Genomic DNA, 25,137 nt, shown 5'->3' with positions numbered 1-25,137 from the left:
GTGCTGATCTAAAATAGTTGGAATAAATAATTAAGAATAAAAATTACAAACGCTTCATAAAATGCATTTTGAATAATTCTAGCAAAAGTTTTATTAGCTGCAATAAACAGATCAACTTAATCCAAATGGATAATAGATTAAGAATTTCATTTTGCCTGTATTATACCTTCAGTTTTTTTACTCAACTTCATTTCTGTTTAGGAATACAGAATAATATATGTGTTTTTATATTTTCTGACTTTAATATGCTAGCAATAACTAATTATTTCGAATCCCATTGCAAGTGAAGGACGTTCAGTTGGAATCAAATACACCTTTTTATAGAACGACATTTTGAAAGATTGTATCAACTACCAATGATGCAATAACATGTTATTTCCATAACTACATAAGTATATCATATAGTTATCTACCAAGCCTTGCAGTTTATTCAATTTTGAGTTTCTAATGCTGAGGGGAGAGAGATTTATTTTTAAAGATGTGGAAAGGTCTTTATTGTACGCCAGTCACGCGAAATCACAATCCTGCTCTCTTTCAATGTCTTTACTATTTCCCTACAACTAGCCCACGGTGGAAATGTTGTCAGTAACAGGTGTACATTCCAAGTGATCGATCACTTCGAATTTCTTGCCTGTAAACTCGAACGCCGAGAAACACGGGAGAAGCAACGTCACAGGAGCAGTATTACCTCCAAGTCACATGCCATCCTTACGTGGACATATACAGCTCTTACATCCGTGGAGAGAAATTAGAGTCGACGTTTCGGGTGAACCCTTTTTCAAAACTGGAAAGGAAATGAAATAGATCGAAGGCAGGGCTGCGATAGAACAAAAGAGACATTAAGAGGTATCTTTACTTCTTTTGTTCTATCGCAGCCCTGCCTTCGATCTATTTCATTTCCTTTCCAGTTCTGAAAAAGGGTTCACCCGAAACGTCGACTCTAATTTCTCTCCACGGATGTTGCCTGGCCTGCTGAGTTTTTCCAGCATTTTCTGCTGTTATTTCGGATTTCCAGCATCTGCAGTATTTTGCTATCGTACAGCGCTTACATAGCCGTTGCAGGGTAAAACACCTGTCAGCCCCAGGAGCAACACCATCGGGAAAACTCCATCACCAAAAGGACTGCAACAGTCCAAGAAGAAGGCCCGCACCATCTTCTTAGGACAATTTTAATGTTGAAATAAATGTGGCCTTGCCAGTATCCACACCCAAAGAACAAAAGGAAAATTAAGTCACAATTGCAGTGCCTTTACTCGTCCATTAGTGATGTTATCTTATTCTCCGCTTGCAGCAAAATCTTGATCACCTTACAGAGTTATTTATTAGCACTTTGGACATCCTAAAAAAATATTTGAAAATGTCTGCAACCATATTTTAAGTGCATTACTATGATATCATCTGTGACCTATGCCAGTTTTATGGACTTTTGGCTGCATGTAAATTCGCTGTAATGATGCTGTAGTTAATGAGCTGTCTTCTATTACCCTTCAATTTTCTGACTTCCCATGTTTCTGCTCGGTCTTACTGTTTCTAACACTATGACCTCCACGATCAAAATGAAACCTGACCCAAGATTTAAATGATTCCACTCTATTTATAATGTAATTTAAAAATTACATTTATGTACTTTGGACCAAAAAATATTACTTTGAAACAGAAAATGCTGGAAACACCCAGTAGATCAGGCAGCATCTGTGGAGAGAACAACAAAGTTAACGTTTCAGTTCGATGACGTTTCATCAGAACTGGAAAAAGTTAGAGATGTGACCGGTATTGAGCATGTACAGGGACAGGGAAAGGGGAGGAGAGGAAAGAACAGAAGGAAAGGCCTGTGATAGGGTGGAAGGCAGGAGAGAATTAATGGAAAATGGATGATGGTGCAAGGCAAAAGGAGATGGTAATGGGACAAGTAAAGAAACAAAAGTTGGGGCTGGAAGATGTATAAATGGGAATAGCAGAATCATCAACAGCTGCCGGCTGAAAAAATGGAGGTCGAAGCTATGATCTGAAATTGTTGAACTCAATGTCCGGAAGGCTTTAAAGTGCCTAATGGATAGATGAGGTACTGTTCCTCGAGCCTACGTTGAGCTTCATTGGAACAACGTAGGCGGCTGAGGACAGAGAGACCAGAGTGGGAGTGGAGTGGAGAATTGAAGTGACAGGCATCCGGAAGCTTGGGGCCACGTTTGTGGATTGGATGGAGGTGTTACAAAAAGTGGTCACCCAATCTGCGTTTGGCCTCCTCAATGTAGAGCATCGAATACAGTATACTAATTTGATAGAAGTACATGTAAATAGCTGTTTCATCTTGAAAGAGTGTTTGGGGCCCAGGACGGTGGGAAAGTAGGATATAAAAGGATATAAGAGGATATTACTTCTCCTGCGCTTGCACGAGACTCGTGGAAAGATGTATTAAGGGGGTTGGGGGTGATTGAGGAGTGGACCAGCGTGCCGTGGAGAGTGTAGTCCCTTCGTAATGCTGAAAGGGGAGGGGAGGGGAAGATGTGTTTAGTAGTGGGATCATGCTGGATGTGGCAGAAATAGCAGAGGACGATCTGTTGAACTTGAAATCTGGTGGGGTGAAAGTTGAGGACAATGGGAACCCTATCGTGGCTCTGGGATGGAGGTGAAGAGGTGAGAGCAGAAGTGCGAGAAATGGAACAGACATGGTCGAGGGCCCTGTCAACCGTGGTGGAGGGGAATCCTCGATTGAGAAAAAAGGAAGACATATCAGAAGCACTAGTATGAAAGATGGCATCGTCAGAACAGATGCAACGGAGATGGAGAAACTGGAATAGAGTCCTTACAGGAAGCGGGGGTGGCATTAAGTGTAGTCAACATAGTCATGCGAATCAGTGGGCTTATAATGGATATTGGTCGATAGCCTATTCCCAGAAATGGAGACAGAGAAGTCGAGGAAGCGAAGGAACGAGTTGGAGATGCACCATTTCCTGACCACCATTCCTGATACTAGCTTTTCATTCCAGATTTATTTATTTGAATTTGAATCCCCCAGCTTCCGTGATGGGAATTGAACTCATGTCTTCACGGGTAATTAATCCAGACCTCTGGTTTACTAGTATCAGTAACATAACCACTATGCTACCTTACCCAATGTGCATATATCGCACTGGTGTAGCCATAAAACTCATAGGAAGAAAATTGATAGTGTTGACAATGACGACATTTGCACACGAACTGCAACCTCACTCGATTGTAGAAAACAACTAACAAACTTCAACCCTGAAAATCCGCGCAAATTATTCCCATCTCCCGCCCTACCTTCGGCAGGATACTAGCTGAAACAACGGAGTTCCACCGGAGTCCACTTAAGGTATCCCTGGAATTTCAGGGCCTTGAACCTAAAACAAATCCATGTGTTTTTTCTCTCTCACCTGTATCTTGCAGAGTAGATCGCAATGTTTGTAGTTCTATAGTATAAATTGAAAACTCTTTAGTGAGGAACATTAGCGAAATTTCAAATGCATCTGTCACGATTTCTGCAAGGAGGTTTCCGAGATGCAGCGCCACTGCATGGCCTCGCTCAAAGTGGGCCACCTACGGGGAAATGTGGTTGTATCGCCCAGCATGGTTCCGTACATAATGGCTAAAGTGCAAGGCCCTCCCAATGTTTAAAGACGCCAATAGATGCAAAATCTTAGAAGTGATTCCAGCCCTATTATTCGATTGCTAAAAAAATAGTATAACCATTCTAAAATCTTATATGTAACAATGCAAGGGCAGATTTGATTCATTGCTCCTGTGGGCCCCTTTAATCGAACAATCCAAAGCTGATCCCAATGCTATACTCCAGTCCCGTAGTTTTGTATCTTCAAATCAAATCAAAATCAAATCAAATCAACTTTTATTGTCATTGTTAGTGCCCAAGTGCAGTACAACGAAATGTAGGCTCGCGGCTCCCGAGAGTGTACAATTTGGATTGGACACTTAAACATTTCAACATACATTTGTACATATATATTAGCATAAATATGACCATAATAAATCTGCCGCACATGTTTATTGACTAATTTCTTAAACGATACAATGCTCAACTGCTCCCCTAAGCAAAACATTCCAACCTTTAACAATTCTCTTCTTAACAAAAATATCTTTTTCATTCTCTTCACAGCCATGATGCCAGCTGGTCACCAATTCCCAAGCAGAATAATTGGCTCTGAAATCTCAAAAAAGTTCTCCTGTTGTCTCCTGGAAAACTGAAGAGCCGGGGTAATTATTGTACAAATTCATAACACAGCATGGCTTAAACCGCGCTAAAATATGTTACCATTGTCTTTTTTCTGCAGACTCGCTTCTGTAAGAGAAAAAAACTATGATTTAAAGTAATAACAATAATGAAAACACCTCACAAATGGCTGAAAATATCACTGTATTTATTGATGGAGGAAGAGTAGCGGTTGTAAGAGAAGGATTATTTTAACTGTCAAGTGCTAAAGCAATATGGTGACTTGAAAATATACTCAGAAAACTGAGCTATCATTGGAGGTAAGACATGAATTCCTGCAATCAGGTTTCCGTACTGCCACAGTAAAGAAACAGCCCATATTAAAGTCACACATTAAGTCATTTGTGACTTTGACAGCGGTAAACTATCCCTCCTCATCCTTCTCGATCTGCCTTCAGCGGTTGACACGGTTGACCACACCATCCTCCTTCTGTATCTGTCCTCTGTTTGCTAGCTGTTTGGGACTTCCCTCGACTGATTTCATACTTTACTATTCAGTCTTATTATAGAATCTCCTTTAATGGCTTCCTTTTGCACTCCAGCACCATTAACTCTGGAGTACCACACGGATCTGTACTTGGCTCCTTTCTATTTATCATCTACATGTTGTCCCACGGTGACATCATCCAAAAGCACGTGTACGGTACAATCAGCTCTACCTCACCACCACCTCTCTCGACCCCTCAACTGGCTCGAATTGTCACACCGCTGGATGAGCAGAAATTTCCTCCAACTAAATATGGGAAAGACAATAGCCATTGGCCTAGAAATTCGTTTGCCCCCAAAAACTGTCATGTGGATTGTGATGCCCAAGCAACCCACGCCCGCTCAGAGGACTGCAGGCAGCACTTGGACTTCGTGCTGCCTGGTCATTTCCATGATTGTGGCGTTCAGCCCCGCGCAAAACGTGCTGCTGAGTACCTGAACATTCAGCAGGGGGTCCAAGTTTGTGCCCGGCGAGCACCAATTAAAGCTAGCCCGCAGAAATTAAAAGCCGTCTGCAGCTCTTAAAGGGGAGGTGCATTCAGCCTGCAGCAGATGATTGAACTGGCTGAGGAAGATAGTGGAAAGGAACTATTAATGATGGCACAGTAGGGGAGAGAGCATGCACCAATAGTCTCTGATGCAGCACTGGAGGCCTTGGTGCAGGATGTCAATAGGAGGAGAGAGGTCCACTTTCCACAGGGGGCCAGGAGGCCCTCCAAGCAACAGAGCAAAGTACAGTGGAGCAGATAACCACTGTGGTGAATGCCAGCAGTGTACCCCCGAGAACCTGTATGCAGTGCAGAAAGAAGTTTAATGAGTGGTCAATGTCAATGAATTCATCTTCAAATGCCATATCCCAAAAACTGCACAACTAGCTTCACACACTGCTCATTTCGCCAAAACCCATTACTCACCTACCAACAATCTATATAAATCACGAAACATACCTCACTTTCATATGCTCCATCGCACTCTTACACACTTACTATTGCTGCAAGCTTCACACCCACATCTCACAGCTTGCACACACTGTCCGCTATCCAATCATGACAGGCACATCCCTCAAACACATTGCACTACACTCACTGACACATTCCCCTTTCTCTTGCAGGAAAAGGTGGCAGATAACTGGCACGAGCAAAACCTAACCGATAGGGTTGGGCTCGCCTGCATCAGCTCACCCCCATTGAGGAGATGGTGCTGATTATCCTTGGGAGGGGCGTGGCTGAGACTGTGGCCAGTGACGGTGTTGAAAGAGTACAAGATGCCAGTATCGTCATACGTTATCCTTCTTCACACAGCCCACTTCCCCCTCATCCCACAATCTTTTCTGATTTACAAGCTACACATGTTATAAGCATGCACCTCTTGCTTCCCCCTCCACTCACCACAACCCTACCCTTGTGCCTTACTCATTTCCGAGAACCAAGCAATACAACCTGCCCAGTCAGTGGTTCAAGACGAAAAGGGAGTGGAGAGTGATGAAGAATCAACACCGTCAGACTATCAGCCAGCCAAAGCCACTAGCTCAGATAGTGGCACTTCTTGGAGTTTAGAGGGTAGCTTAGAAGCGGGATCTGCACGTGGTGAGTCACCAGGCACGAGTAGGCTGCAGCCAGGGCAGGGGGAATGGGTAGCACAGGTGCCAGCTCGCTGGAGGGCGAGGTCGCACACGAGTTCCACTGCTGAGGACAACTTTGGGATGGCCACACAAGAACGCTGATGGTTATGCACAACTAAATGCTTGGTGCATTGGCACGCCTGCCAGAAAGCCTGAGTGCAATGTCAAAGAGCATGGAGGAGTGTGGCACCAAACTTGCACAGAGCTTCGTGCAGAGATTGGAACCCATCATTTCCAGCGTGCAAGGGGCGGGCAGATCCATTAGCACACTTGCGGGCCCAACTATCATGCAGCGTCTTCTGGCTGATGTCTCAGCTTCCATTGCAGCACAAGCAAAAGCCACCCAAATCTGAGTGCTGCAGTGGAAACTCAGACTTCTGTCATGCAAGCTCAGACTGCTTTCATGCAGGCTCAGCTTGCTGTCAGACAACCTCAGACTGCTGCCACCGTAGCTGGGTTTACCACTGTGGAACGGGACTTGCAGGGTGTCACAGGAATTCAGCAATCTGTCTTCCAACAGATGGCTAGGAATGCTGAATGTGCTGCCCCCGGGGAGTGGCAGTGGCTCCGTGGGACAAGAAGCTTCTGTCCTCTCTTAGAATGACTACAGTCGTTCTCCCACCCCTGCCACTACGCCAGTGCCCTTGCTGCTGCCTGTCAGCCAGCCAGCCCAAACTGCTGCCGCCCATGCCGAGGTGGTGCAGTCTGCAGCTGGGCCTTCTAGGGCCAGAGCTCCTCGAGGTAGTCATGTAAAGCCATTTGCAGTCTCCCCCACTGAAAGGCAGCAGCCTTCCACCAGCCATGCTGTAGCCACTGGAGTAGCACTTTGTCGGAGCAGTAGGACAGGTGAAGGCACGCTGAAGACAGGCATTAAGGGAATACACAAGTGTGATTAGTTGACATTGCTATGTTATAATGGATGGATTGATAGATTGGAATGTTTCTTTTGTGGAGGCTTTTATTTCAGCATTGTACCCAAGAGGATGCTGTAATGGTCAGTAACAGAGGGAAGATGAGATGTGGGACTATTGTTGAATGGGGCATTGGGGTTGCGTTCACTCATACATCAGTTAGATGAATCGCTCACGAACATCCCGGACAGAAAGGTGCTGTCTGGGTTACCTTCTGCTTCCTATTCTTCCACTTCACCCTCTTCTGCTTCCTGCTCTTCCTCCTCCTCCTCCTTTTCCTCCTCCTCTTCTTCTGCTTCCTCCTCCTCCCCTCCTCCTCCTTCTCCTCAACTGGTCGCCGCATGCTTGGTGGTTAGGGTTGTGCTCTCATGATAGCGAGGTTGTGGATCATGCAGCAGACCATGACGAATCTTAAGATGCCTTCTGGTGAGTACTGCAGCGCTCCTCCAGAGCGGGACAGACAGAAGAGTCGTAGTTTAAGGACGCCAATGGCCTGCTCTATCAGATTCCATGTGGCAGCATGGCTCTCATTGTACACATGCTGCCCATCTGTGGTTGGGTTCCAGAGCGGAGTCATGAGCCGGTCGCTCAGTAGATAATAATTGTCGCCCAGTGGCCACCCTCTGGTTTGTCTTGGTGTTACAAAGACTGAGGGAACAGCGGATGGCACATAATGAAAGCATCATGATAACAGGCATTCACTATCATGATGTGCTGAGAATGGTCACAAAATAACTGCACAATCAGCTAGTGATAGATAACATTTCAGCATTTAGATGTAGTGCCCGTAAAGGCATGTGCATACAATCAATGGTGCTCTGCACCACGGGGAAGCCCGCTATCCTGGCAATGCCACGTGCATGCTCCCCCTGCTTCTCTCTGGTCAGAGATTAGACATGAACTCCTCTCAAACGGTACAAAGAACGTCTGTCACCTCATCTGCTGTAGTGGATGGGAAACTGGGGGCTATTACAGTTGTCGCCGGCTCCAGCCGGGAATGATCCCAACGTGAAGAAATTTAGGGCCACGGCACCTTCACAGCCACTGGCAGTGCTGTCCTTGCCGTGGCGTGAGGCTGCAGGTCTGATTGCAAGAGTTGGCAGGGCTCTGTGAGCACCTCCTTCGTAAAGTGCAAATGTCTAGTGCACTCTTCCTGGCTCAGGTTGAGGTAAGAGAATTGCTCTCGGAAGATCCTAGGTGGGTAAGGCCTCCTGCTGACAGCACTTCTTCCCCTCCACCTCCTTCCTCTGCGAGCAGCTTGTCCCCCTATTCGCTGCATCTCCTCCATTTCCCTGTCATGCTGCAGGACAAGGGGATGACAACTGGAGCACCCATGACTGGGAGCAAGTGGCGTGACCACAACCCTTGAAGTCAGAAGCAATGCCTTCTCCACTTGCAGCACCACTTCCTGTCACCTCACCAACTTTAAACAACTCTAAAAAGCTCCAAACACTTCCATAAACTTAGACAGAGCCAGTAGAAATTAATCAGCAACTCACCTGAAAGTGGTTGATGATCCCTTTAAATGTCGCTGGTAGGGTGTCCTTGCAGCTGTGCGAGGATAACGCACGGCATTACTTGCAGCGTTGAGGATGAACATGGCAGGACTGGTGTCAAATGACTACAGCAATGCTCTCCTCGCCAGACTCTCATCTTCCACCCTCCATAAACTTGAGCTCATCCAAAACTTTGCTGCCCTAACTCACATCAAGTCCCTTTCGCCCATCACCCGTGTGCTCGCTGACCTACATTGGCTCCCGGTTAAGCAACGCCTCGATTTTTAAAATTCTCATCCTTGTTTTCAACTCCCTCCATGGCCTCCCCTCTCCCTATCTCTTTAACCTCCTCCAGCCCTACAACCGTCCCAGATCTGGGATGCACTTCTCCAATTTTGGCCTCTTCCGCACCCCAGATTTTAAGCACTCTACCATTGAAGGCCTTGCCTTCAGCTGCCTAGGCCCTGAGCCCTGCTATTCCCTCCCTAAACCTCTTTTGTTCTCTACCTACCCTGCTCCTTTAAGATGCTCCTTAAAACCTACCTCTTTGATCAAGCTTTCTGTCATCTGTCCTAATATCTTCTTACGTGGCTCGGTGTGAAATTTTGTTTGATAACTCTCATGTGAAGTGCCTCGGGACGTTTTAGTACATTAAAGGCGGTAGATTAAGGCACGTTTTTTTTGTTCATTCCAACCTGTAAAATTGATTCACAAAGTCTCAAGTGATGGGGGTAATGACATTAATGCAAAACGGGGGATATTGGATTGGCCGTCCTTGACATATCCCGCCCGATTCAACTGAATGCAACGGAAGGGCGGTGTGTATGATGGGCAGTTGATGCGATATCGCCCATTTACATCTTCGGCAAGCTAACATTACCGCCGTTATCTTTAAATAAGTGGTCGGTCTGGTGTAGGTGCATAGCAAATTCTACATGGAGACATAGATCATTCAGTTTATGTTTTAATAAAACAATGAACACCGATACACCATACACTTTCAATCTCACATGTTCTGAATGTCTCGCATAACGACACACAATTTCACACAGCCTCGTGTCAAAAGCAACCAGTGTTATATTGCATTTATATACATTCATGTTTGACAGCAGATTAGTGACAAAAAATTGTTCTTGACTACTAACTTGTGCTTTGACGAAGCTGTGCAAGTTCTGTTAAAAAAGAAATTCCTTTACTAAAGTTTGCATGAGCAGAATGATTCATTGGGAACGTCTAAATACAATATATGCAATTAAATATTGTAAATCTGGAAACAAAACATAGGAATAGAACATTGGTTTTGAATCATCTGTAACAGGAAAATAATTCTTATTGTCTTATGTAAAGAGAAGTTATACTTTTATTAAAAGAGGATAATGTATTTTACCTGTTGTGAGGTCATCCACCCTTTCAGCTGTGAAAATAAAACAAGAATCTCAAGGATCAAGAAGTAATGCCTAGATGAAGGTTACTGGGAAGTAATTCCGTATGTTTACAATGACAGATAGGATGTGAAGGTCAATAGTGCTACCTGGTGGGAAATTCACGGCTTGAAAAATGAAAAAATCTACTAATGTATTTCATCAAGCAGTGTCAGAAGTTTGGAGAAGCCTGACAACAGGGCTGGTGGGAGGAACTGAATTATTCCCACATGGAACCGTTATAAACCCACAGTGCTTAGTGAATGGAAATTGAAATTCCACTTTCGAACTGGCGTGTGTTCAGTGAAAAGGCTCACCCTGTGTCAAAGTAAGGTATGTAAGGTGGCCGTTCTCCTAGCTTGGTTGTCCTGGTCAGGTCATTAAACCTCTTGTGGCATTTGTCCTCTGAACTGGGGCTCAGAGCAGAGGCAGTCTGCACTACCGCCACCTCTCTTTACACGGCTCTGCTTTGCATCGTCCCTTACTCTGAAATTCCAACATACAGTTCCTCCTCTGTTTGATCTCATCAAGCGAGATATGCAGAATAGCAACTGAAGAATTCTGGACTGGTATTCTTGTGACGCATCTTTCTGATGCCTTATGAGTTACTAGAGCGTGTGATAGATGCGTGTTAATCAGAGAACTGCGCAGAAACGACATATGGGGAAAGGAAATATGAATTACAAATGGCTATTGAGGAGGATTGTGAATTGTACTCTGGCAGATATTATGAATTGAAAATAATTGTCCTTATCGAGCCCAAGAACTCTTTGAGAAGCCTGTGTTCCTCGAAGTCTCCTCCAACTCCAACCTGGACAGCCGTGCCCCCAGCTGTTTAGGCCCTGAGCTGTGGAACGCCCTCCCACAGGTAGATAAAATAATCAAAACCTATTGTAATTTTGGTCTTTATATCTGGGGTGGGGGGAGGTTTTCGAAAACAAAAGTGAGCAAGTGATGTGTCAGTTGTACCGAGCGTTGGTCAGACATCATCTGGAGTACTGTGTTTAATTTTGGGCACTGAACCTCAGTGAAGATATATTGACCTTGGAGCGGGTACAACGAAAAATTTGCATATTAATACAAGGGCTTAAAGGGATAGAATATGAGGAAAGTTTGCATAAACCTGGTTTGTATTCCTTTGAGTTTAGTCTTTTTTTGCGCTGATCTAATCAAGGTCTTTAAAATTATAAATAGATTAGATAGGTGGATACTTCCGCTGGGGCAGTCCAAACAAGGGGGCATAATCTTAAAATGAGAGCTAGGCCATTTAGGAGTAAAATCAGGAAGCACGATTTCACAAAAAATGTAGCGGAACTATGAACCTTTCTCCCAAAAAGGATGTAGATATTTGGTCAATTGAAATCAATAGATTTTTTTTGGCGCGGTATCAAGGGATATGGAGCCTATATAACCCTAAATGGTATTGTGATATCGGCAGGCTTTTATACAACTGAATTGTGCAACAGGCTCGAAGTGCTGAATGGCCCACTCCTGGGAGTAAGTTTAAAATTTATTGCCAGACAAAAAGCGTGCGAATCGGCCGCCCGTTTTACACCATATCGTTTTTTAAATTTCCTATTGACTTTAATGCACACCCAATTCAGGAGGAGTGTAATTTTAATTTTAGGTGATGGTGCAAAATGGGCGATATTGAATTGCCAGCCCAATTTACACTCTGCTGGATTTTAATAAACGGAAAAGAAAATTTAGGGCATTATATAAGGCGGGGATACTTTGATATCACCCATTTGACGCCAACGGCCAAATTTAAAATTTCCCCTGAGGGGTGTTAAACGGGCGGCTGACTTGTAGCACCCAATTTGAACCTGCTGATAACAGTCAAAATTACCCTCGTTGGGTATTAATTTGTCTTGGGCTGCAGCGGAAAACAAGCAATAGAGATTTCCTGCCAATTTTGCATTTTGCCCGATTCTTTTTTTCGATTTATTTCAATGCTAAAGAAAATTCGGTAGTCCATTTTGCCCAAGAGGTCTTTATACCTCCAGAGCTTTCAGCCATCCCTCCAAATACCTCTATCAGTGGCTCTGTGTCAACTTCTCCTTGATTATATTCCTGTGATTACACCTTGGTATTTTTCCCATGTTAAGGGCGCTGTATTAATGCAATTTGGTATTGTTGCTGATTGTTAAGGTATTCCGGCAGCATGGCTAACAACAGGGAATAATAACAGCCCTTTTGATAGGCCACATGGAAATGGGGCAGGAATGGCATTATATTTGGAAGACGTAACTAAATTCATGATCATTAAAGAAAAAAGAAAGAAAGTCTTGCATTTATATAGCGCCTTTCATGACCATCGGACATCCCATAGCGCTTTACAGCCAATAAAATACTTTTGAAGTGTAGTCATTGTGGTAATGTAGGAAATGCACTCAGCAAACAGCAATGTGATAATGACCAGATAATCAGTTTTTGTTACATTGACTGAGGGATAATTATTGGCCAGGACGTTGGGGATAACTCCCCTGCTCTTCTTCGAAATAATGCCATGGGGTATTTTAGGTCCACCTGAGAGAGCTTAACGTCTCTCCCTCAGCACTGCTTGGAGTGTCAGCCTAGATTTTTGTGCTCAAGTCTCTGGCGTGGGACTTAGAACACACAACCTTAGGACTCAAAGGCGAGGGTGATACCAACTGAACCACTGGCTGACACAATTACCAAAGATCACTCAATGTTTATAATTGCCCTTAGAGAAGTGTTTCCATTCAGGGCAGAAATAACAAAAAATGAATGTTGTATGTAAATCAGGAGCACCAGGTGCAAACTTTTAATTGTTTATATTAGATAAGAAACACTAAACAGGTATAACACTCATTCTTTTGTTGACTGAACGCTGCATATTTACTCACCATCGGTTTTACACTTTGTGTCCAGCTCTAAAGTGATATTAAATGCACGTATATCTTTAACAACTGCAGTGCCAGTAACATTTATAATACTAATATCAGTGACATCATATTGTCTAATGCTCCATTGTGAGTCAATTAATTCATGCACAAAATAAATATAATTTTTGTGCAACTTTTAACAATTATAGGTTCGACTGGATAATATTCTATAGTGCTACTTCTTTCAGGTGCTCACCTGCTTCTTTCTGACGCAACTTTTCTTCTGGCACAAAAATAAATATTGTTGAATATATGTTACAAATAGTTGATTGCTTTAGAGTGTTAGAAACTTGCTACATTCTTACATAAATATTTTATAGCTGAACAAAGTTCCAATATTTGCACAATCGGCTAGTTGCCCAGATATTATTATTTTGATAAATTTGTTATTATTTTCAAAGCTGGTAATGAGCGAAGAAATGCTGCATCTGTATCGGCTTGAAATGTTCAAACATTTAAAAAATATTTTTGAATGCTTACATATAGGAAAAAAATACCTTGGTATTGCTAACCCAAGGCGGGACAATGGCAAAAAATGCAGAAAACCATGAAATGAGAATAAAGTGAACCAGTCTTCAAGGAATAAAGCGGTAGCTCGTGATGCTGACTTCGCCTCCACGATTCTAAGTGCCGGATCGATGTAGAGCCATCCCTCCTTACAAGCACTGTTTCTTTTTTAGCTATAAGTCCACTTCGCAACTTGATCCTTCATTTCGCTGAAAACAAAGGGAGCCTCGGAAGAATGAAAGAGAACTGATTGACACGTATCATATACAGGAAAGATGTGATTCCACTCGAGTGGAACAGAGGAGATTTACTAGGATGGTTCCAGGACAGAAGAATTTTAGATATGAGGAAAGACTGGATCGGCTGGGGCTGTTTTCTTTGGAACAGAGGAGGCTGAGGGGAGAGTTAATTGAGGTGCTTAATTATGAGGGGCCTTGACAGAATGGACAGAAGGACATATTTCCCTTAGCAGAGAGTTCTATAACCAGGGGGCATAAATTTAAAATAATTGGTAGAAGGGTTAGAAGGGAGTTGAGGAGAAATGTTTTCACCCAGATGGTGGTGGGGGTCTGGAGCGCACTGCCTGAAAGGGTAGAGGCAGAAACCCTCATCTTGGATACTTGGGTATGCACCTGAAGTGCCGTAACCTATAAGGTTGCGGGACCAAGAGTTTGTAAGTGGGATTAGGCAGGATAGCTCTTTTTCGACCGGCGTAGACAGGATGGGCCGAATGGCCTCTTTCTGTGCCATAATTTTCTCTGACTCTATGGGTATATAATACATGCTTAACCTGGATTGGGACTGTGCTATTATTGACAAGAGACAAGAGGACCTTATAGACCTTAGCTCCTTCTCAGCGTCGTCGGTAGAAGTGGGGATGAAATTGGACATGGACGGGACGCAAAAGAGCAGGATTGCATTTTCCTACCGTAATACAACGTGCCCGGTATTCAGTTCCAGTGAAGTCTATGGCATTGAATATCAGGCAGAGCGTATAACAGGCGATTGTTATAATACATTTTGTCAAGGTCGTTGGCAGAGCCGACTAGATCCCTTGTTATGTCTGCCAGCTACCAATATTATTATTAGTATAAAGGAACGTTTGAATATTTGCAAAACTGCCTGAAATAGAGAGAGCCCGGATCCATCTCTTCCTGTTTCATCCACCGTGTCATTGAAAAGGATGCTCATGAAAATGGCGTGGTAGAGGTTAGCAATGTTGCTCTCATCTGTTATTGGTGATGTGGAGGAATGAGCATCCTCTGGCACATCCACTGCGCATGTGCGCATGCCTACTCATATTGAAGGAGGTGATACTTATTCACAGGTATTGATGAGCCTTCATAGTTTAATTCTACAAATACATTGCAGTGGGGAATTTCCAATTATTTCTGTGTACAGACAATAAATTACAATGTACAAACTGGGCTCCATGCAGTGACAATAATAACTTTTATTTGTCCCAAAATGTTCACATAAATATGATCCATTTATGTTTTCCTCACCCGTGCTCTGTAGAGCGGCTTTCAGCGATTCATTTTCTGAAAAACAAATAGAAAACTCTTGAGCCTTACTCTTGTTATGACTTATTTCTTTTCAGGCTTTATGGGGTGAGTTTTCAGGTTTACTCTTTGTTTTACCCCCCACCGTTTTTCCTTTTCGTTGAAGTGAGTAGAACGAAAGCGAAAGAGGAACAAGTAACCATCAGAAATAGAAATGTTCAACTCCTGCCTACTCATCAAGGGTCCGCGATGCCCTTGGTGTGCGCAAACTGTTACAAACGCTGTTATCTTGCATGGATAGTTAGCATCAACGTAAACCCCAGCCTCCCATTCATCCATGTTGCGTTCCTGTAAATAGCTAACCAATGACTCAATATCACTATCAACACAGGATGCTAAGAGTTGCATATCATCCTACTGTTGTGCGTTCAATAAATGCCTAAGTGGTTAAGTGAAGCCATCTGGGCATTGTCAAAGGTGATACCAGTAATGCGTTGACTGAATGAGATAATAAACAAACACTTCAAAAACAGTATTTTTCTCCAATTTACAAATGGCTTTCCCTTCATCAAGCAAACATTAGTTATGTTTAAATTTTGATTGTGGATAAACTTACATTTATCTAACTAGACGCATTGAACATTATTTAGCCATTCTGATGCACTTTATTTCTGGGTTGACAATTACACTCGGTACCACGGTCAAACTTTGCAGCGGTTCCTATTCTAGGATCCTCTAATTGCTCAGTTGAATACCTTCATCCTGCCTCACAACTACCACCCACTTGATTCTGGAGACAACCGATTCCAACTGGCCGACTCCAACTGGCAAAAAAAATATCCACTCAGTGGTGCTGATTTTAATGTTTCACAATCTCTAATCTCTCCTTTTCTCAATATTGTGGCACAAACTATTGAGTCAAAATGGAAGCATGAAAACATCTGTGTAAGGATATGTTTACATTGCATTTGATATTTGCAGGGCAGAGGATTCATGGCGCTGAAAAATGGGGTAATACCCCTCCCGATTTTAATTTCTGTTGACTTCAATTAAAAAATAATCGGGAGAGGTGTATAACGTGTGGGCAATCCCATACCGCCCGTGTTACACTATCTCCAAAAGTCCAAATTACCCCCGCAAGTACATTTTCAATTTTGGATGGTGGACCGTTCAGTGCACAAATAGGCAACGCTATTGTGAGGCCTGGGGCTCATTCAAAGCCTTTGAGCCATATGAATTTCAGCCCCGTGAAGAAATGGAGCAAAGGCAGCGAGAATCGCCCAAGGATCAGTGAAGTAGAATCTTTAAGGGATCCGTGGGAGAGGTTTGTCTAATATCATCGGTATCCATGTCAATTCCAGTATTGAGCAAATATTCATAATGGGGGAAATTGGCTGTATTCTCCATGTGTTATCAGCTATAGTGATATAGCAGAAAATAGGAGTAGAAATTCGTCTTAGGCAACAACATGGAGCAGGCGTGCTACTCAGCCTGCTGCCCGATGTTAATTTCCATTTAATTCAATGTAACTGAATATTGGGCGGGGTGTATAATGGGCGCCGATTCGATAACGTCCGCCTTGCGCTACCACTTAAGATGATTTTTAACCCGATATCCTGTTTTAGCTGTTCCTAGCAAAGATGTTACATCATTCGAAAAGGGTGCATTCCAATGGCTCTAGAATGAGCGAATGCAGGAAGTTTCCATGCAATTTTTACAATAGTGCTAGCATGCAGTTTACCAAGTAGTGTCCCTTCACTTTTGCTTAAATGTAATATGATTTTGTTAAAGCTAGTCTGCAAAATATTATTAATATTTAAGGATACATTTTAAAACCGGCAGTGAATCGGTAAAAAAATGATAAAGGATTGGAACTAGAAGCGTAACGTACCGGTTAGGAGAGTGTTTTGAGACAAATATGGCACATCTTTTCGCCAGCAGCTTTTACAATAGATTCGATCATGACTTTAGGTACCGAATTACACAGTTGTAGCAGAAACTATTAAAGTGTTAGAATACCTGGAAAGAGCTAGAGTAGCTGGCTCTGGTGCTAAGCTTACAATTGTACAGGTATAATGAGCCACAAGTGCCTTCTACCGTGTTTTGTTGATGCGAACCAAATTCAGCATTTCTGCCAGAAGGCATTCGGTTTTACCAGAATAAGAAGGCATCGTTGACTTTGGGTAATAGAGTAAAATGGACGAGATAGGAAATGAAGATCAGGAGAGGCGTGTAAGGGACAGCTGATCCGATATCGCCCGTTTTACACTATGGCCCAATATCAAAATGATCCATCATGACTTTTTGGGGGGAATTTCTCGTTGCGGTGCTATCACTTGTTTATCGTAACTTCCGCGATGTACAGCTGACGAGAAAGAGAATACCCGCGATCTTTCAATGCTCTCCGATGGAGACATAAGGAGTAACATTTGTCTTAAGCGATAGCCTGGTTTCCTTTTCTACTGACTGGAATAGAAATGGTAATCGATCAGCAGAGTGTGAATCGGACTGCTACTGCGCAATCATAAACGTAAAAGATCCCAGGGCACTATTTCGAAGAAGAGCAGGGGAGTTATCCCCAGTGTCCTGGGCCAATATTTATCCCTCAATCGACATAACAAAAACAGATTATCTGGTCATTTTCACGTTGCTGTTTGTGGGAGCTTGCTCTGGGCAAATTGGCTGCTGCGTATCCCACATTACAACAGTGACTACACGCCAAAAAGTACTTAATTGGCTGCAAAGCGTGTTGAGACGTCCGGTGGTCGTGAAAGGCGCTATATAAATGCAAGTCTTTCTTTCTTTCAGCGCTACCACGTTGCATCAATGTTGAAAGTTCGCCGACGATTCACAAGATAGAGAACACAGATAGCAACAAATAGCATCCTTACCCTTCCGCTTTACTTCAATATTTTCCTCTGGAAATATAAAATAAACTCGATAATATAAAAAAGGGGCATGAATGTCTTTCACGTTGGTTTTACGCAGGAAGTAGCAACTTAAGTAATGGCGTTATGCAAATGAATCTACGTCTTTGCATAGAACATGGGTATGGGCCTTTAATGAACTGCCACACTCATTTACCAAGGTAACCATAATTAATAAATATAGATTTAGGATCCAAGCTGCTAATAAGTTTTACACGGATTTATTGCACAAATACTTTAATAATCACGGTTATTAGTTCTGGATTGATGATCTTTACATAACACAATTAAAGCACTTCAGCTCACATTGGCGTTAGAATTATACGGGTCTCTAAAAGTTAGGCGTATGCAGACATTTTACATGTATAAAATTCCACATTTCATTTGCAGCAGTGTTATAGCTGAGTGGAGTTGGCACTTACTTAGATTATACAGCTACACAAAATACGTAAACATTACGATGCACTCCAAAGCCAGTGATAACAGAAGTAAGATTTTTTTTTTACCGAATTTTCGACTAATCCTTAGCAGTTCTGAAAAGAAAGGCATCGACTATTATATTGCAACCGTCCATCTGATGTAATTTGGATCGTACAACGAAGCAAGGATTTAAAAAAAATGTTTTTATTAAGAAATATGAGCTCAAGATTGTGCGTCAACATACTATTTGTCATCATCACCGTTTCCTTTAAAGACACCCAAGCATCTCTGATCGGCCGCTGCTCTTCCTCCTGTATATGCAATCCTTTGGCGACATCAGTGGTTAGAATGTGGAGCTCATTACCACCTGGAGTAGTTCAGGCGAATAGCATAGACGCATTTAAGGGGAAGTTAGATAAGTTCACGAGAGGGAAAGGAATAGCAGTATATGCTGATAGGGTGAGATGAAGTTTGGTGGGAGGTGGCTCGTGTGGAGCATAAACACGGGCATAGACATGTTGGGCCGTAGGGCCTGTTTCTGAGCTGTAAAACTCTATGCAATGCTATGTTATCTGAACACACATAAGGTCAACTCCCATATGCACACCTGTAATACACAGTTTCACCTCTCTGGACCTTTCCAATGCCTATATGTTGTCAGGTTGATTGTCCAAATGCAGCCTTAGAATAAGCGCAATTTCCTCCAGTTCAATATTGGCAAAACTAACGGCATCCGGCCACAAACTACCTAGCCTGGCCACCAAGTCCGCACATGACTCACTGACTCAGGCTTAAACGGATATTTTGCAATGTTATTGTCCTATTCGAACATGTACTGACCTTCGAATAACATATTCTACCCGTCACAGAGGCCACCCACTGCCACCTCTGGAATATCTCGCCATTCAGCGCTGCCTCAGCTAAAACTTTACCATACCTTTGTCATCTCCAGACCGGCAAGTCAAATGATCTCAGGACTAGCCTATCTTCCACAATTTGTAAACGTCTAAAAATCTGCGGTCCATATACAATCCGTACCAAGGCCCAATCAAGCATCACTTCTGTCCTTGCTGACGTAAATTTGTTCCTGGTCACCCAATAACTGCAATTTTCATCACGTGTTTAAATCCCTTCGTAGCTGCACCTCTGCATATATGTGCAACCGTGTCCAACCCAACACACGTGTCACTCCCAAACTCTTGCTTCCTCCTAATATCTCCTTTGTGCAGCCTTTCCTCAGTCCAACCATTGCTGCCGTGACTTCAGCTGTTAAGGGTTCAGAGTTTGGAATTAATTTCCTAAACCGCTCTGCCTCACAACTTCATTCTCCTCCTTTAAGACTCTACTTAGAGCCTATCTCGCTGCCAACCTTCTTGTCACACCTACTAATATCTCCTTCTTTGACTGGTCGTCCATTTTTTTCTGATTCTGCCCTTTAAAAGCGCCTTGCATTTTTTGCACATTAAGTACACAACATGAAGTAAATTGTTGCGCTGTGTTCACTCCCAAATAAATGAAGGTCACTACCACAATGAATAGCTCATGGGACTTATTGCAAATATTAATGTTGATGCAATGCTGCTATTCATGTAGAATTTCACATTATGCAGTAATCTAAAAAGGTCATCGGCATAATTAAATGCATATTATATAGGTTGTCAAAGCATTGTCAAGTCAAAAATAAAATTTAATCTTTCCAGAGCAGAGATTTTAAATACATTGGGGTAATTTTAAGTTCGGCGATAGTATAAGATCGGCGATATCAGATCAGCTCGCCATTACATGACTCTGCCAATTTTCCTTTTCACAATATTTTCGCTGTTCCACTTTCCGGTTCAAAGGAACATGAAGAGTATGTTACAATGTTATTACTCTCAGTCGTTGATAGCTCTGGAGCACAATCACGTTTTTCTGTTTTGAACGTTGCTTACCTTTCATCTCCATAAGTGTTTCCACTGAAGAAAGAAATATAAATATAAACAAATTGGTAAATAGCGACAAACGCCAATTTTGTATTTTGAAGTCAGCCACAATGACAAAGAATAAAGTTGAGCCATGATTTTGTGAGTCATTTTGTTATTTCGCTTTTTTTGTAATAGTGAACCAGGAACAAATTAGAAACCCATGATGACCTGATGACCTGTGTTGATATTCAATGGAAAGCAAAATCCGACCTGTTGTAAAACGCGCAGCTGACCCTCTACCGCCAGTTTTGCACCCCCACTGAAGTTGAACTCTACACGCCGAATTCTTTATTGATGTTTCTTGACATGGTGATAAAATAAGGAAATTCTATGTCGGTAAAATTCAACCCTGGCGGGGTAAAACAACTGGTAGCCAATTGGTATCCTTATGCTCCCTACCCACTTTAAATTTCCGTTGACTAACGACATGTCCACCTTGAGGGAGAATCCTTTCCCCCTCTGGATGCTGACTGACCAGCTCGGCATTTCCAGCATTTTAAGTTGTTGCTTTACAGAATCTGCTGTTTTCTTTGCTTTTTATTCCTATGATATTCATCCTTTCACCACTTTAGCAGAGGTGCTATTACATTTCATAGTCTCAATTAAAGAAACAAATAACCATCACGTTATAATTTGGAATGTACTGTCTGAAAGGGTGGTGGAAGCAGATTTAATAGTAAGCTTTAAAAGCGAATTGAATAAATACACGAGGGGCGTGGTGTTTCAGGGCTATGGGGAAAGAGCAGGGGAGTGACACTAATTGGATAGCTCTTTCAAAGAATCGGCCTCCTTCTCTACTGAACCATACTATGATTCTGTGATCAGCAGGTGCTGTCAGTCAACTTATAATGTTTTTGATTATTGTTTGGATTACCGCAATGTGGTTAAGTAGAGTTGAATTAATGACATAAGAACGACTAAAATAAATAAGGTGAACTATTTTCAATACTGAACAAAATGCAATAAGAGTGATATTTTACTGAATTTCGTCTGAAGAGTTCCATCACCTGAAAAAGTACAAAGACGGGTGATAAAAAATACGTATCTTCAATAACAACTTTGAGATGAAAGTGGATACAATATTTTACTTGCCTTCCTTACTGAATTACAAACGAATAGTCAGCGCATTTTATAGCATTACTGAAAGCTAATCCGGCGAATTTTTACTTTTGCCACTGGATAGAAACCGGGAAGTTCCAGATCCGCGGTCCGTTTACCAAACGAAAATCAAACAGTCTGTACAATGGGCGGTCGAGTGAAAATTAACCCCAAAATATCACAATTACTATAAATTAATGGCCTGTATTTTGCGGCCGCTGTGGGTTGTTAGGTGAAGCTCCTGTAAGGGCTGCGCAAGTTCCAGGTTTTCGCGCATGACGCGCATTTGTGAAAACCCAGAACTTGCTATCTGTCAATCGTATCCATCCCCGGGAAAAGGGCATCTGCGGGTGGAGAGTTAGGCTATTTGCCCAACTTCTGCCCAGCGAATGCCCGTTAAATTCTTATGCCTGGTAAAAGCAAGCGTAAGGCCTGCTGTTACCAGCATAAGATTTTAAATGAACATAAAAAAAATATTTTTTCAATCATTTAAACATTAAAATACCTATACAATAAGGTAAGGTTATTTTGAGCCCTTTTAAAAAACATTTAAATTTATTTTCAAAAAATGTAATTAAATGGCATAATTTTAAGTATGTAATGTTAGTTTTTATGTATTTTTTGTGTACATATCTTTCTTGGGGTATTCCCACTCATGCTTATGGGGATTCTGCACACACAGAATACGCCCTGGGATAATTGGGCCTCGAAGCATGTCTACGCATAGAGGCGTAGGAGCGTGAGTCTCTGTGGATCCAGGATCATCATTTTCTGCTGGTCGGAAGCAAATTCAGGACCGCTATATCCTGAGGTCCTTAAGGGACACATTTGAGGTCGTTGTTCTAATTGCAGCGCCGGTGTAATTCACGTTGTGGATTGACCAATCATTTGAGTTCCAGAACTAGCCGCGCCTCGAGCCAAGCTGTTCCAGTACAGCTACAACACTGGCATTGACCGACAATGTGGAACACTGTCCAGGTATGTCCTATCAGAACAAAACAGGATAAATCCAATCTGGCCCATTTCAGCCCCATCGGTCTACATCAGCAAAGTGATAGAAGCTGTTGCCGACAGCGCTATCACGCGGAAAAATTTGGTACCCGAAACGGAATTTACCAGCCAACATTTACACCAGGAAACTGTCATACCAAAAGCTTAAACTATTTGTGTGTTAATCCTTGCTTACTAGATTCTTTTGAATCTTCTGCTGTTTCTGCAGGGTCAAAGTTAAACTTGTCAGCTGTTGTATTTCAGCCTAAATTCTGAGCAATTTGATTACTTGTCCCAGGTGCTATTTCTTTTTACCTGAAACGTTAAAATATGACCCCAACTTCATGTTCAGTGTGAAGTGTAAGATCCCATGACACTATTCGAATTAGGTCAAGGGCGTTCTTCTCGGGACCCTGACCAACATATTTCTTTCTTTCCAAAACCACTAAAACTAACTAGCTGGTCATCTCTCTGTTCATTGTTTGGCAGATCGCACTGTGAGCAGGTTGGTTGTGGCATTTGCCTACTTAACATTAGTGACTATAGGGACACCCAAGTAACTCATTGAGAAAAATTTGGGGACACCCAAAGACGTAGAACTAATTTGCCTCGGATTTTGCGGTGGTTATGGCGGCGTACTCTCAGAGTACGCCATCATGCCTCCTTTGAAATCCACTGCAAGATCAGGATTTCTGCATGTTTATAGGGATGAAATTCAACTGCTTCATCGGCGCATAAATGTGGTAGAAGACAAGTGGCAGGGCATTATACACCCACTCTGATTTTCCTTTCCACTGGGCGGCTTGTATACATGATGCCCGACCCATTGCCACCCATTTTGTGCCCCCGCCAATGTTGAATTTCCCCCTATAGGTTTAAAGATATGGCCCATTTTCGGCCTCGCAGATCTGGAGGCAGAATATACACCCTGGGCTATGATTTTAATTCTGCTAAAACTTTGCACAGAAGTCACAGCCATGGGTCTGTAAATTCCCCTTATTGCTCTCAGCCTCAGCTAGGTGCCCGAAACGGGGACACCCGAGGACGTAAAACTATTATGGTCCGGATTCTGCGGCGGGTATGGCTGAGTACTCTCAGAGTACGCCATCATGCCGCCGTTGAAATCCACAGCAAGTCCTGGATTTCTGTATGCGCATGCGCTAAATCCCAAACTTGCGATTTGTCAATGTACGCATGGACAGGCCATACGCACGGCCAAAGAAAAATAAATTTCTGGCGCAGAGTTGGGCTAGTTGTCCGCCAACTGCCCAGCAATTGCGTACAGAAATGTTATGGTTGATGCAAACAGGCTTAGGGCCTTTTTGTATCAGCGTAAGGGGATATCTCAGGTATGTTTTAAAGTTTTTCATCTCGGAAATCATATAGTTTAACTGTATAAAATGAGTTTTTCTTGTTTCTGCAAATATTAGTTTTAATAATAAGCAAAATTAAATTTTTAGTGAAGTTGGTGGAATGAAAATAATTTGCAATTTAATTCCAATGCTGTAAATTAAAATTAAATCTGATTACGGGATTCTATTACATCTGATTACGGGATTCCCTACTGAAATGATGTAAAATATAATTCTGTTTTCTGATTGGAGGACCAGGCCCACATGATCCTATGTACACTTCCGCACAGGCTGCGCACCCGCAGAGTCAGACCGCAAGTTTTCGCAGCAGGGCCCCTATCGGGTCATTGCGTATTCTTTACGCAAGTCGGTGGCGCACTCCGGAGGCATGTTGCCAATCGCAATTTTTGGCCTAATATATAAATGCAAGTTTATTTTATCTTGCATACCTGTTTAATCGCGACTGTATACAATCTGCTCCTTTCGCGCTCTCTCTATACATATTTCAAGTCTTTGCTAGATGTAATAAAGATATCCAGCTGTGTAAGGCAGGCCCTTGCACTATGTCATTGCTCGCATATTGCCTTTTTAATTTATCTGTTTTCTTTGTACTCTTGCAGCTTCCTAACAAGTGTAAAAAGATTAAATTTATGAACGTCCAACTCGTCCAAATGCAGTTTTGCATTTTTGCTGTAAACTGCACAATAGATGCTCAGAACATTTATAGCCATAACTTTCTGTTTCTTTAATTCTTGGGAAAGCTTCATCACCCACATCCCACGATCAAATAAAAGTAGAGTTCAGTACTTAGTTTATGAATGTTGGGCCGTATTTTCCGCGTGCGGAGGCCTCCGATTTGGAAAAAATCTATGCACTTACTTGAGGGCTGGCGAGGTGCATATATTTCTGACGCTGGGCCTCTCCAACTCCAAGTGCACAGGGCCCATGTATCCCAGAGACACATGTGGTTCGCAAGCGTCCCTGGGATCACGTGGGCCATGGGGAGCTAATCAAAGAAGGGAATCTACCTTCATACACTTGACAGATAGACCTGTCAAATATATGAATGGACATCACCCCAAAAACACTTTAAAATATTAAATTAAAAAGAATCACATTTTTAAAATTAGTTGAAATTACAATAAACTAAATATTTTAAACACAAATTTAATTTTTTGAAAAAACAATTAAAGTTTTTTACGGGGCTAAAAATAAATGTACCCTTTTTAAAAGTACTTTTAAATGATAAATGAGTGAAACATTAAAAAAAACTTTTTTCAAATCTTA

General features: G+C 42.4%; 1 long non-coding RNA gene across 1 annotated transcript; it reads left to right on the top strand.

The window, feature by feature from the left end:
- Window positions 1–4,136: 4,136 nt before the first annotated feature.
- LOC147095845 (uncharacterized) lies at window positions 4,137–15,170 on the top strand. Its single transcript, XR_015074647.1, has 2 exons — window positions 4,137–4,230; window positions 13,577–15,170. It is a non-coding gene; the product is annotated as an uncharacterized LOC147095845 (long non-coding RNA).
- The last annotated feature ends 9,967 nt before the right edge of the window (window positions 15,171–25,137 follow it).

Source organism: Somniosus microcephalus, unplaced genomic scaffold (assembly GCF_052327205.1).
Source record: "Somniosus microcephalus isolate GS21.2 unplaced genomic scaffold, FLI_Smic_1.0 unresolved_chr1, whole genome shotgun sequence".
Classification (NCBI taxonomy): domain Eukaryota; kingdom Metazoa; phylum Chordata; class Chondrichthyes; order Squaliformes; family Somniosidae; genus Somniosus; species Somniosus microcephalus.
The sequence above is the reverse complement of the archived record's forward strand: the minus strand, read 5'-3'. Positions and strand labels throughout refer to the sequence as shown.